The sequence below is a fragment of the Narcine bancroftii genome, chromosome 5, assembly GCF_036971445.1.
Source record: "Narcine bancroftii isolate sNarBan1 chromosome 5, sNarBan1.hap1, whole genome shotgun sequence".
Lineage (NCBI taxonomy): Eukaryota > Metazoa > Chordata > Chondrichthyes > Torpediniformes > Narcinidae > Narcine > Narcine bancroftii.
This window is the reverse complement of record NC_091473.1, coordinates 197,141,801-197,156,462: the sequence shown is the minus strand read 5'-3', so window position 1 is coordinate 197,156,462 and position 14,662 is coordinate 197,141,801.

The window sequence follows — 14,662 nt, the reverse complement described above, 5'->3', positions numbered from 1 at the left end:
AGAATCAGAAAAAGAACCAGAATCAGAAACCGAATCAGAATCAGGACCAGAACCAGAACACGAATTAGAACCAGAACCAGAACAAGTATCATAATCAGAACAAGATTCAGAAACAGAATCAGAACCGGAACCAGAACCAGAATCAGAACCAGAATCAGAATCAGGACCAGAACCAGAACCGGAATCAGAACCAGAACCAGAAATAGAATCAGAACCAGATGCAGAATCAGAACCAGAACCAGAATCAGAGCAAGAATCAGAACTAGAATCTGAATCAGAATAAGAACCAGAACCAGATCAGAACCAGAACCAGGAAAAGAATCAGAATCAGAAGCAGAATCATGACCAGAATCAGAATAAGAACCAGAACCTGAATCAGAACCAGAAACAAAATCAGAACATGAAACAGAACCAGAACACGAACCGGAGCGAGAAGGAGAATCAGAATCAGAATCAGAACCAGAATCAGAATCAGAACCAGATCCAGACTCATGACCAGAATCAGAACAGTAACCAGAACTGGAATCAAAATAAGAAAAAGAATCAGAATCAGAACTAGAACCAGAATCAAAATCAAAATCAGATCAAGAATCAGAATCAGAACCAGAATTATGACCAGAATCAGAACAGGAACCAGAACCGGAACGAGAATCAAAACAAGAATAAGTATCATAAACAGAATCAGAACCAGAACCAGAATCAGAATCAGAACAAGAATCAGTATCAGAATCAGAACTGGAACCAGAACAAGAACCAAAATCAGGATTAGAAACAGAACCAGAATCAGATCTGGAACCAGAACCAGAACCAGAATCATAATCAGAACCAGTATCATAATCATAATCAGAACCAGTATCAGAATCAGAACCAGATGCAGAATCAGAACCAGAACCTGAATCAGAATCAGAACCAGAATCAGGACCAAAACCAGAACCAGAATCAGAATGAGAACCAGAATCATAACCCGAATAAGAACAAGAAGCAGAACCAGTATCAGAACCAGAACCTAAATCAAAATCCGAATCATAAACAGAACCAGAGCAGAATTAGAACCAGAACCAGAACCAGAAATAGAATCATAATCAGAACCAGAACCATAATCATAATCAGAACCAGTATCATAATCATAATCAGAACCAGTATCAGAATCAGAACCAGATGCAGAATCAGAACCAGAACCAGAATCAGGGTCAGAATCTGAACAAAAGCCAGAACCAGAATATGAATCAGAACAAGAAACAGAATCAGATCCCGAATCAGAACCAGAACCTGAATCAGAACCAGGACCAGGATCAGGAGCAGAAGCAGAACCAAAAGCAGAACCAGAAGCAGAACCAGAAGCAGAATCAGAATCAGAGTCAGAAGGAGAACCAGATTCAGGATGCAAATCAGAACCAGAACCAGAATCAGGACCAGAATCAGAAATGGAACCAGAATCAGAACCAGAACCAGAATCAGAATCAGAAAAAGAACCAGAATCAGAAACCAAATCAGAATCAGGACCAGAACCAGAACCCGAATCAGAACCAGAAACAGAACAAGTATCATAATCAGAACAAGATTCAGAACCAGAATCAGAACCGGAACTAGAACCAGAATCAGAACCAGAATCAGAATCAGGACCAGAACCAGAATCTGAATCAGAATCAGAACCAGAACCAGAATCAGAGCCAGAATCAGAATCAGAAACAGAATCCGATCAGAACCAGAACCAGAAAAAGAATCAGAATCAGAAGCAGAATCATGACTAGAATCAGAATAAGAACCAGAACCTGAATAAGAACCAGAAACCAAATCAGAACATGAAACAGAACCAGAACACGAACCGGAGCGAGAATGAGAATCAGAATCAGAATCAGAACCAGAATCAGAATCAGAACCAGATCCAGACTCATGACCAGAATCAGAACAGTAACCAGAACTGGAATCAAAATAAGAAAAAGAATCAGAATCAGAACTAGAACCAGAATCAAAATCAAAATCATATCAAGAATCAGAATCAGAACCAGAATCATGACCAGAATCAGAACAGGAACCAGAACCGGAATCAGAATCAAAACAAGAACCAGAATCAGAAAAAGAATCAGAACCAGAACCAGAATCAGAATCAGAACAAGAATCAGTATCAGAATCAGAACTGGAACCAGAACAAGAACCAGAATCAGGATTAGAAACAGAACCAGAAAAAAAAAACAGTCCTGGAACCAGAACCAGAACCAGAACCATAATCAGAATCTGAATCTGAATCAGAACCAGAACCAGAATCAGAGCCAGAATCAGAACCGGAACCAGAATTAGAATCAAAATGATAACCGGAATCAAAAACCGATTCCCAACTGTAACCAAAGCCAGAACCAGAATATGAATCAGAATGAGTACCAGGACCAGAACCAGAATCAGAACCAGAACCTGAATCAGAATCAGAACCAGAATCAGGTCCAAAACCAGAACCAGAATCAGAATGAGAACCAGAATCATAACCCGAATAAGAACCAGAAGCAGAACCAGTATCAGAACCAGAACCTGAATCAAAATCCGAATCATAACCAGAACCAGAGCAGAATTAGAACCAGAACCAGAACCAGAAATAGAATCATAATCAGAACCAGAACCATAATCATAATCAGAACCAGTATCATAATCATAATCAGAACCAGTATCAGAATCAGAACCAGATGCAGAATCAGAACCAGAACCAGAATCAGGGTCAGAATCTGAACAAAAGCCAGAACCAGAATATGAATCAGAACAAGAAACAGAATCAGATCCCGAATCAGAACCAGAACCTGAATCAGAACCAGGACCAGGATCAGGAGCAGAAGCAGAACCAAAAGCAGAACCAGAAGCAGAACCAGAAGCAGAATCAGAATCAGAGTCAGAAGGAGAACCAGATTCAGGATGCAAATCAGAACCAGAACCAGAATCAGGACCAGAATCAGAAATGGAACCAGAATCAGAACCAGAACCCGAATCAGAACCAGAACCAGAACAAATATCATAATCAGAACAAGATTCAGAACCAGCATCAGAACCGGAAGCAGATCCAGAATCAGGACCAGAACCAGAACCGGAATCAGAACCAGAACCAGAAATAGAATCATAATCAGAACCAGTATCAGAATCAGAACCAGATGCAGAATCAGAACCAGAACCAGAATCAGGGTCAGAATCTCAACCAAAGCCAGATCCAGAATATGAATCAGAACAAGAAACAGAATCAGATCCCGTATTAGAACCAGGACCAGGATCAGCAGCAGAAGCAGAACTAGAAGCAGAACAAGAAGCAGAATCAGAATCAGAGTGAGAAGGTGAACCAGATTCAGGATGCAAATCAGAAACAGAACCAGAATCAGGACCAGAATCAGAACTGGAACCAGAATCAGAACCAGAAACAGAATCAGAATCAGAAAAAGAACAAGAATCAGAACCCGATTCAGAATCAGGACCAGAATCAGAACCGGAATCAGAACCAGAACCAGAACCAGAATAAGTATCAGAATCAGAACCAGAATCATAACCGGAACCAGAACCAGAATCAGAACCAGAATCAGAATCAGGACCAGAACCAGAACCGGAATCAGAACCAGAATCAGAATCAGAACCAGATCCAGACTCATGACCAGAATAAGAAAAGGAACCAGAAGTGGAATCAAAATAAGAACAAGAATCAGAATCAGAACCAGAACCAGAATCAAAATCAAAATCAGATCAAGAATCAGAATCAGAACCAGAATTATGACCAGAATCAGAACAGGAACCAGAACCGGAATGAGAATCAAAACAAGAATAAGTATCATAAACAGAATCAGAACCAGAACCAGAATCAGAATCAGAACAAGAATCAGTATGAGAATCAGAACTTGAGCCCGAACCAGAAGCGGAATCAGGATTAGAAACAGAACCAGAATCAGACCTGGAACCAGAAACAGAACCAGAATCAGAATCAGAATCACAACCAGAACCAGAACCAGAATCACATCAGAACCAGAATCAGGAAAGGAATCAGAATCAGAACCAGAATCATGACCAGAATCAGAACAGGAACCAGAACCAGAATCAGAACCAGAACAAGAAAGAGAACCAGAATCAAAATCAGAATCACAATCAGAATCAGAACCAGATTCGGAGCCAGAATCAGAATCAGAAACAGATCCAGACTAATGACCAAAATCAGAATCAGAACCAGAACCAGAATCAAAATCTGAACAAGAATCAGAATCAGAATCAGAATCTGAGCCAGAAGCAGAACGAGAAGCAGCACCAGAAACAGAATCAAAATCAGAACCAGAATCATGACCAGAATCAGAACAGGAACCAGAACTGGAATCAGAATCAAAGCAAGAATCAGAATCATAAACAGAATCAGAACCAGAACCAGAATCAGAATCAGAACAAGAATCAGTATCAGAATCAGAACTGGAACCAGAACCAGAAGCAGAATCAGGATAAGAAACAGAACCAGAATCAGACCTGGAACCAGAACCAGAACCAGAATCAGAATCAGAATCAGAACCAGAACCAGAATCAGAGCAAGAATCAGAACCTGAATCAGAATCAGAATCAGAACCAGAACCAGAATCAGAATAAGAACCAGAAAGAAAATCAGAACATGAAACAGAACAAGAACAAGAACCAGAACGAGAAGGAGAACCAGAATAAGAATCAGAACCACAACCAGAATCAGAACCAGAATTAGAATCGGAACCACAACCAGAATCAGAACCAGAATTAGAATCAGAACCAGAATCAGAATCAGATCAAGAACCACAACCAGCAAAACAACAAGAACCAGAATCAGAATCAGAACCAGATCCAGACTCATGACCAGAATCAGAACAGGAACCAGAACTGGAATCAAAATAAGAACAAGAATCAGAATCAGAACCAGAACCAGAATCAAAATCAAAATCAGAACAAGAATCAGAATCAGAACCAGAATCATGACCAGAATCAGAACAGGAACCAGAACCAGAATCAGAATCAAAACAACAATCAGAATCAGAATCAGAATCTGAACCAGAACCAGAATCAGAATCTGAAACACAATCAGTATCAGAATCGGAATCAGAACCAGAAATATAACCAGAATAAGAAACCCCAATCAGAATGAAAACCAGAATCATGACCAGATCAGAACAGGAACCAGAACCGGAATCAGACTCAACACAAGAATCAGAACCAGAACCAGAATCAGAATCAGAATCAGAACCAGAACAAGAATCAGAGCCAGAATCAGAATCAGAACCAGAATCAGATCAGAACCAGGACCAGGAAAAGAATCAGAATCAGAAGCAGAATCATGACCAGAATCAGAATAAGAACCAGAACCTGAATCAGAACCAGAAACAAAATCAGAACATGAAACAGAACCAGAACACGAACCGGAGCGAGAAGGAGAATCAGAATCAGAATCAGAACCAGAATCAGAATCAGAACCAGATCCAGACTCATGACCAGAATCAGAACAGTAACCAGAACTGGAATCAAAATAAGAAAAAGAATCAGAATCAGAACTAGAACCAGAATCAAAATCAAAATCAGATCAAGAATCAGAATCAGAACCAGAATTATGACCAGAATCAGAACAGGAACCAGAACCGGAACGAGAATCAAAACAAGAATAAGTATCATAAACAGAATCAGAACCAGAACCAGAATCAGAATCAGAACAAGAATCAGTATCAGAATCAGAACTGGAACCAGAACAAGAACCAAAATCAGGATTAGAAACAGAACCAGAATCAGATCTGGAACCAGAACCAGAACCAGAATCATAATCAGAACCAGTATCATAATCATAATCAGAACCAGTATCAGAATCAGAACCAGATGCAGAATCAGAACCAGAACCTGAATCAGAATCAGAACCAGAATCAGGACCAAAACCAGAACCAGAATCAGAATGAGAACCAGAATCATAACCCGAATAAGAACCAGAAGCAGAACCAGTATCAGAACCAGAACCTAAATCAAAATCCGAATCATAAACAGAACCAGAGCAGAATTAGAACCAGAACCAGAACCAGAAATAGAATCATAATCAGAACCAGAACCATAATCATAATCAGAACCAGTATCATAATCATAATCAGAACCAGTATCAGAATCAGAACCAGATGCAGAATCAGAACCAGAACCAGAATCAGGGTCAGAATCTGAACAAAAGCCAGAACCAGAATATGAATCAGAACAAGAAACAGAATCAGATCCCGAATCAGAACCAGAACCTGAATCAGAACCAGGACCAGGATCAGGAGCAGAAGCAGAACCAAAAGCAGAACCAGAAGCAGAACCAGAAGCAGAATCAGAATCAGAGTCAGAAGGAGAACCAGATTCAGGATGCAAATCAGAACCAGAACCAGAATCAGGACCAGAATCAGAAATGGAACCAGAATCAGAACCAGAACCAGAATCAGAATCAGAAAAAGAACCAGAATCAGAAACCAAATCAGAATCAGGACCAGAACCAGAACCCGAATCAGAACCAGAAACAGAACAAGTATCATAATCAGAACAAGATTCAGAACCAGAATCAGAACCGGAACTAGAACCAGAATCAGAACCAGAATCAGAATCAGGACCAGAACCAGAATCTGAATCAGAATCAGAACCAGAACCAGAATCAGAGCCAGAATCAGAATCAGAAACAGAATCCGATCAGAACCAGAACCAGAAAAAGAATCAGAATCAGAAGCAGAATCATGACTAGAATCAGAATAAGAACCAGAACCTGAATAAGAACCAGAAACCAAATCAGAACATGAAACAGAACCAGAACACGAACCGGAGCGAGAATGAGAATCAGAATCAGAATCAGAACCAGAATCAGAATCAGAACCAGATCCAGACTCATGACCAGAATCAGAACAGTAACCAGAACTGGAATCAAAATAAGAAAAAGAATCAGAATCAGAACTAGAACCAGAATCAAAATCAAAATCATATCAAGAATCAGAATCAGAACCAGAATCATGACCAGAATCAGAACAGGAACCAGAACCGGAATCAGAATCAAAACAAGAACCAGAATCAGAAAAAGAATCAGAACCAGAACCAGAATCAGAATCAGAACAAGAATCAGTATCAGAATCAGAACTGGAACCAGAACAAGAACCAGAATCAGGATTAGAAACAGAACCAGAAAAAAAAAACAGTCCTGGAACCAGAACCAGAACCAGAACCATAATCAGAATCTGAATCTGAATCAGAACCAGAACCAGAATCAGAGCCAGAATCAGAACCGGAACCAGAATTAGAATCAAAATGATAACCGGAATCAAAAACCGATTCCCAACTGTAACCAAAGCCAGAACCAGAATATGAATCAGAATGAGTACCAGGACCAGAACCAGAATCAGAACCAGAACCTGAATCAGAATCAGAACCAGAATCAGGTCCAAAACCAGAACCAGAATCAGAATGAGAACCAGAATCATAACCCGAATAAGAACCAGAAGCAGAACCAGTATCAGAACCAGAACCTGAATCAAAATCCGAATCATAACCAGAACCAGAGCAGAATTAGAACCAGAACCAGAACCAGAAATAGAATCATAATCAGAACCAGAACCATAATCATAATCAGAACCAGTATCATAATCATAATCAGAACCAGTATCAGAATCAGAACCAGATGCAGAATCAGAACCAGAACCAGAATCAGGGTCAGAATCTGAACAAAAGCCAGAACCAGAATATGAATCAGAACAAGAAACAGAATCAGATCCCGAATCAGAACCAGAACCTGAATCAGAACCAGGACCAGGATCAGGAGCAGAAGCAGAACCAAAAGCAGAACCAGAAGCAGAACCAGAAGCAGAATCAGAATCAGAGTCAGAAGGAGAACCAGATTCAGGATGCAAATCAGAACCAGAACCAGAATCAGGACCAGAATCAGAAATGGAACCAGAATCAGAACCAGAACCCGAATCAGAACCAGAACCAGAACAAATATCATAATCAGAACAAGATTCAGAACCAGCATCAGAACCGGAAGCAGATCCAGAATCAGGACCAGAACCAGAACCGGAATCAGAACCAGAACCAGAAATAGAATCATAATCAGAACCAGTATCAGAATCAGAACCAGATGCAGAATCAGAACCAGAACCAGAATCAGGGTCAGAATCTCAACCAAAGCCAGATCCAGAATATGAATCAGAACAAGAAACAGAATCAGATCCCGTATTAGAACCAGGACCAGGATCAGCAGCAGAAGCAGAACTAGAAGCAGAACAAGAAGCAGAATCAGAATCAGAGTGAGAAGGTGAACCAGATTCAGGATGCAAATCAGAAACAGAACCAGAATCAGGACCAGAATCAGAACTGGAACCAGAATCAGAACCAGAAACAGAATCAGAATCAGAAAAAGAACAAGAATCAGAACCCGATTCAGAATCAGGACCAGAATCAGAACCGGAATCAGAACCAGAACCAGAACCAGAATAAGTATCAGAATCAGAACCAGAATCATAACCGGAACCAGAACCAGAATCAGAACCAGAATCAGAATCAGGACCAGAACCAGAACCGGAATCAGAACCAGAATCAGAATCAGAACCAGATCCAGACTCATGACCAGAATAAGAAAAGGAACCAGAAGTGGAATCAAAATAAGAACAAGAATCAGAATCAGAACCAGAACCAGAATCAAAATCAAAATCAGATCAAGAATCAGAATCAGAACCAGAATTATGACCAGAATCAGAACAGGAACCAGAACCGGAATGAGAATCAAAACAAGAATAAGTATCATAAACAGAATCAGAACCAGAACCAGAATCAGAATCAGAACAAGAATCAGTATGAGAATCAGAACTTGAGCCCGAACCAGAAGCGGAATCAGGATTAGAAACAGAACCAGAATCAGACCTGGAACCAGAAACAGAACCAGAATCAGAATCAGAATCACAACCAGAACCAGAACCAGAACCACATCAGAACCAGAATCAGGAAAGGAATCAGAATCAGAACCAGAATCATGACCAGAATCAGAACAGGAACCAGAACCAGAATCAGAACCAGAACAAGAAAGAGAACCAGAATCAAAATCAGAATCACAATCAGAATCAGAACCAGATTCGGAGCCAGAATCAGAATCAGAAACAGATCCAGACTAATGACCAAAATCAGAATCAGAACCAGAACCAGAATCAAAATCTGAACAAGAATCAGAATCAGAATCAGAATCTGAGCCAGAAGCAGAACGAGAAGCAGAACCAGAAACAGAATCAAAATCAGAACCAGAATCATGACCAGAATCAGAACAGGAACCAGAACTGGAATCAGAATCAAAGCAAGAATCAGAATCATAAACAGAATCAGAACCAGAACCAGAATCAGAATCAGAACAAGAATCAGTATCAGAATCAGAACTGGAACCAGAACCAGAAGCAGAATCAGGATAAGAAACAGAACCAGAATCAGACCTGGAACCAGAACCAGAACCAGAATCAGAATCAGAATCAGAACCAGAACCAGAATCAGAGCAAGAATCAGAACCTGAATCAGAATCAGAATCAGAACCAGAACCAGAATCAGAATAAGAACCAGAAAGAAAATCAGAACATGAAACAGAACAAGAACAAGAACCAGAACGAGAAGGAGAACCAGAATAAGAATCAGAACCACAACCAGAATCAGAACCAGAATTAGAATCGGAACCACAACCAGAATCAGAACCAGAATTAGAATCAGAACCAGAATCAGAATCAGATCAAGAACCACAACCAGCAAAACAACAAGAACCAGAATCAGAATCAGAACCAGATCCAGACTCATGACCAGAATCAGAACAGGAACCAGAACTGGAATCAAAATAAGAACAAGAATCAGAATCAGAACCAGAACCAGAATCAAAATCAAAATCAGAACAAGAATCAGAATCAGAACCAGAATCATGACCAGAATCAGAACAGGAACCAGAACCAGAATCAGAATCAAAACAACAATCAGAATCAGAATCAGAATCTGAACCAGAACCAGAATCAGAATCTGAAACACAATCAGTATCAGAATCGGAATCAGAACCAGAAATATAACCAGAATAAGAAACCCCAATCAGAATGAAAACCAGAATCATGACCAGATCAGAACAGGAACCAGAACCGGAATCAGACTCAACACAAGAATCTGAACCAGAACCAGAATCAGAATCAGAATCAGAACCAGAACAAGAATCAGAGCCAGAATCAGAATCAGAACCAGAATCAGATCAGAACCAGGACCAGGAAAAGAATCAGAATCAGAAGCAGAATCATGACCAGAATCAGAATAAGAACCAGAACCAGAATAAGAACCAGAAACAAAATCAGAACATGAAACAGAACCAGAACACGAACCGGAGCGAGAAGGAGAATCAGAATCAGAATCAGAACCAGAATCATGACCAGAATCAGAACAGGAGCCAGAACCGGAATCAGAATCAAAACAAGAACCAGAATCAGAAAATGAATCCGAACCAGAACCAGAATCAAAATCAGAACAAGATTCAGTATCAGAATCAGAACTGGAACCAGAACAAGAACCAGAATCAGGATTAGAAACAGAACCAGAATCAGTCCTGGAACCAGAACCAGAACCAGAACCATAATCAGAATCTGAATCTGAATCAGAACCAGAACCAGAATCAGAGCCAGAATCAGAACGGGAACCAGAATTAGAATCAAAACGATAACCGGAATCAGAACCCGATTCCCAACCGTAACCAAAGCCAGAAGCAGAATATGAATCAGAATGAGTACCAGAACCAGAACCAGAATCAGAACCAGAACCTGAATCAGAATCAGAACCAGAATCAGGACCAAAACCAGAACCAGAATCAGAATGAGAACCAGAATCATAACCCGAATAAGAACCAGAAGCAGAACCAGTATCAGAACCAGAATCTGAATCAAAATCCGAATCATAACCAGAACCAGAGCAGAATTAGAACCAGAACCAGAACCAGAAATAGAATCATAATCAGAACCAGAACCATAATCATAATCAGAACCAGTATCATAATCATAATCAGAACCAGTATCAGAATCAGAACCAGATGCAGAATCAGAACCAGAACTAGAATCAGAGCCAGAATCATGACCAGAATCAGAACAGGAACCAGAACCGGAATCAGAATCAAAACAAGAACCAGAATCAGAAAAAGAATCCGAACCAGAACCAGAATCAAAATCAGAACAAGAATCAGTATCAGAATCAGAACTGGAACCAGAACAAGAACCAGAATCAGGATTAGAAACAGAACCAGAATCAGTCCTGGAACCAGAACCAGAACCAGAACCATAATCAGAATCTGAATCTGAATCAGAACCAGAACCAGAATCAGAGCCAGAATCAGAACGGGAACCAGAATTAGAATCAAAACGATAACCGGAATCAGAACCCGATTCCCAAACGTAACCAAAGCCAGAACCAGAATATGAATCAGAATGAGTACCAGAACCAGAACCAGAATCAGAACCAGAACCTGAATCAGAATCAGAACCAGAATCAGGACCAAAACCAGAACCAGAATCAGAATGAGAACCAGAATCATAACCCGAATAAGAACCAGAAGCAGAACCAGTATCAGAACCAGAACCTGAATCAAAATCCGAATCATAACCAGAACCAGAGCAGAATTAGAACCAGAACCAGAACCAGAAATAGAATCATAATCAGAACCAGAACCATAATCATAATCAGAACCAGTATCATAATCATAATCAGAACCAGTATCAGAATCAGAACCAGATGCAGAATCAGAACCAGAACCAGAATCAGAGCCAGAATCAGAATCAGAACCAGAATCAGATCAGAACCAGAACCAGGAAAAGAATCAGAATCAGAAGCAGAATCATGACCAGAATCAGAATAAGAACCAGAAGCAGAATAAGAACCAGAAACAAAATCAGAACATGAAACAGAACCAGAACACGAACCGGAGCGAGAAGGAGAATCAGAATCAGAATCAGAACCAGAATCAGAATGAGAACCAGATCCAGACTCATGACGAGAATCAGAACAGTAACCAGAACTGGAATCAAAATAAGAAAAAGAATCAGAATCAGAACTAGAACCAGAATCAAAATCAAAATCAGATCAAGAATCAGAATCAGAACCAGAATCATGACCAGAATCAGAACAGGAACCAGAACCGGAATCAGAATCAAAACAAGAACCAGAATCAGAAAAAGAATCAGAACCAGAACCAGAATCAGAATCAGAACAAGAATCAGTAATAGAATCACAAGTGGAACCAGAAGAAGAACCAGAATCAGGATTAGAAACAGAACCAAAATCAGTCCTGGAACCAGAACCAGAACCAGAACCATAATCAGAATCTGAATCTGAATCAGAACCAGAACCAGAATCAGAGCCAGAATCAGAACCGGAACCAGAATTAGAATCAAAACGATAACCGGAATCAGAACCTGATTCACAACCGTAACCAAAGCCAGAACCAGAATATGAATCAGAACAAGAAACAGAATCAGATCCCGAATCAGAACCAGAGCCTGAATCAGAACCAGGACCAGGATCAAGAGCAGAAGCAGAACCAAAAGCAGAACCAGAAGAAGAACCAGAAGCAGAATCAGAATCAGAGTCAGAAGGAGAACCAGATTCAGGATGCAAATCAGAACCAGAACCAGAATCAGGACCAGAATCAGAAATGGAACCAGAATCAGAACCAGAACCAGAATCAGAATCAGAAAAAGAACCAGAATCAGAAACCGAATCAGAATCAGGACCAGAACCAGAACCCGAATCAGAACCAGAACCAGAACAAGTATCATAAACAGAACAAGATTCAGAACCAGAATCAGAACCAGAATCAGAGCCAGAATCAGAACCGGAACCAGAATTAGAATCAAAACGATAACCGGAATCAGAACCTGATTCACAACCGTAACCAAAGCCAGAACCAGAATATGAATCAGAACAAGAAACAGAATCAGATCCCGAATCAGAACCAGAGCCTGAATCAGAACCAGGACCAGGATCAAGAGCAGAAGCAGAACCAAAAGCAGAACCAGAAGAAGAACCAGAAGCAGAATCAGAATCAGAGTCAGAAGGAGAACCAGATTCAGGATGCAAATCAGAACCAGAACCAGAATCAGGACCAGAATCAGAAATGGAACCAGAATCAGAACCAGAACCAGAATCAGAATCAGAAAAAGAACCAGAATCAGAAACCGAATCAGAATCAGGACCAGAACCAGAACCCGAATCAGAACCAGAACCAGAACAAGTATCATAATCAGAACAAGATTCAGAAACAGAATCAGAACCTGAACCAGAACCAGAATCAGAACCTGAATCAGAATCAGGACCAGAACCAGAACCAGAATCAGAATCAGAACCAGAATCAGATCAGAATCAGAGCAAGAATCAGAACCAGAATCTGAATCAGAATCAGAACCAGAACCAGAATCAGAACCAGAACCAGAACAAGTATCATAATCAGAACAAGATTCAGAAACAGAATCAGAACCGGAACCAGAACCAGAATCAGAACCAGAATCAGAATCAGGACCAGAACCAGAACCGGAATCAGAACCAGAACCAGAAATAGAATAATAATCAGAACCAGTATCAGAATCAGAACCAGATGCAGAATCAGAACCAGAACCAGAATCAGAGCAAGAATCAGAACCAGAATCTGAATCAGAATCAGAACCAGAACCAGATCAGAACCAGAACCAGGAAAAGAATCAGAATCAGAAGCAGAATCATGACCAGAATCAGAATAAGAACCAGAACCTGAATAAGAACCAGAAACAAAATCAGAACATGAAACAGAACAAGAACACGAACCGGAGCGAGAAGGAGAATCAGAATCAGAATCAGAACCAGAATCAGAATCAGAACCAGATCCAGACTCATGACCAGAATCAGAACAGTAACCAGAACTGGAATCAAAATAAGAAAAAGAATCAGAATCAGATCTAGAACCAGAATCAAAATCAAAATCAGATCAAGAATCAGAATCAGAACCAGAATTATGACCAGAATCAGAACAGGAACAAGAAAGAGAACCAGAATCAAAATCAGAATCACAATCAGAATCAGAACCAGATTCGGAGCCAGAATCAGAATCAGAAACAGATCCAGACTAATGACCAAAATCAGAATCAGAACCAGAACCAGAATCAAAATCTGAACAAGAATCAGAATCAGAATCAGAATCTGAGCCAGAAGCAGAACGAGAAGCAGAACCAGAAACAGAATCAAAATCAGAACCAGAATCATGACCAGAATCAGAACAGGAACCAGAACTGGAATCAGAATCAAAGCAAGAATCAGAATCATAAACAGAATCAGAACCAGAACCAGAATCAGAATCAGAACAAGAATCAGTATCAGAATCAGAACTGGAACCAGAACCAGAAGCAGAATCAGGATAAGAAACAGAACCAGAATCAGACCTGGAACCAGAACCAGAACCAGAATCAGAATCAGAATCAGAACCAGAACCAGAATCAGAGCAAGAATCAGAACCTGAATCAGAATCAGAATCAGAACCAGAACCAGAATCAGAATAAGAACCAGAAAGAAAATCAGAACATGAAACAGAACAAGAACAAGAACCAGAACGAGAAGGAGAACCAGAATAAGAATCAGAACCACAACCAGAATCAGAACCAGAATTAGAATCGGAACCACAACCAGAATCAGAACC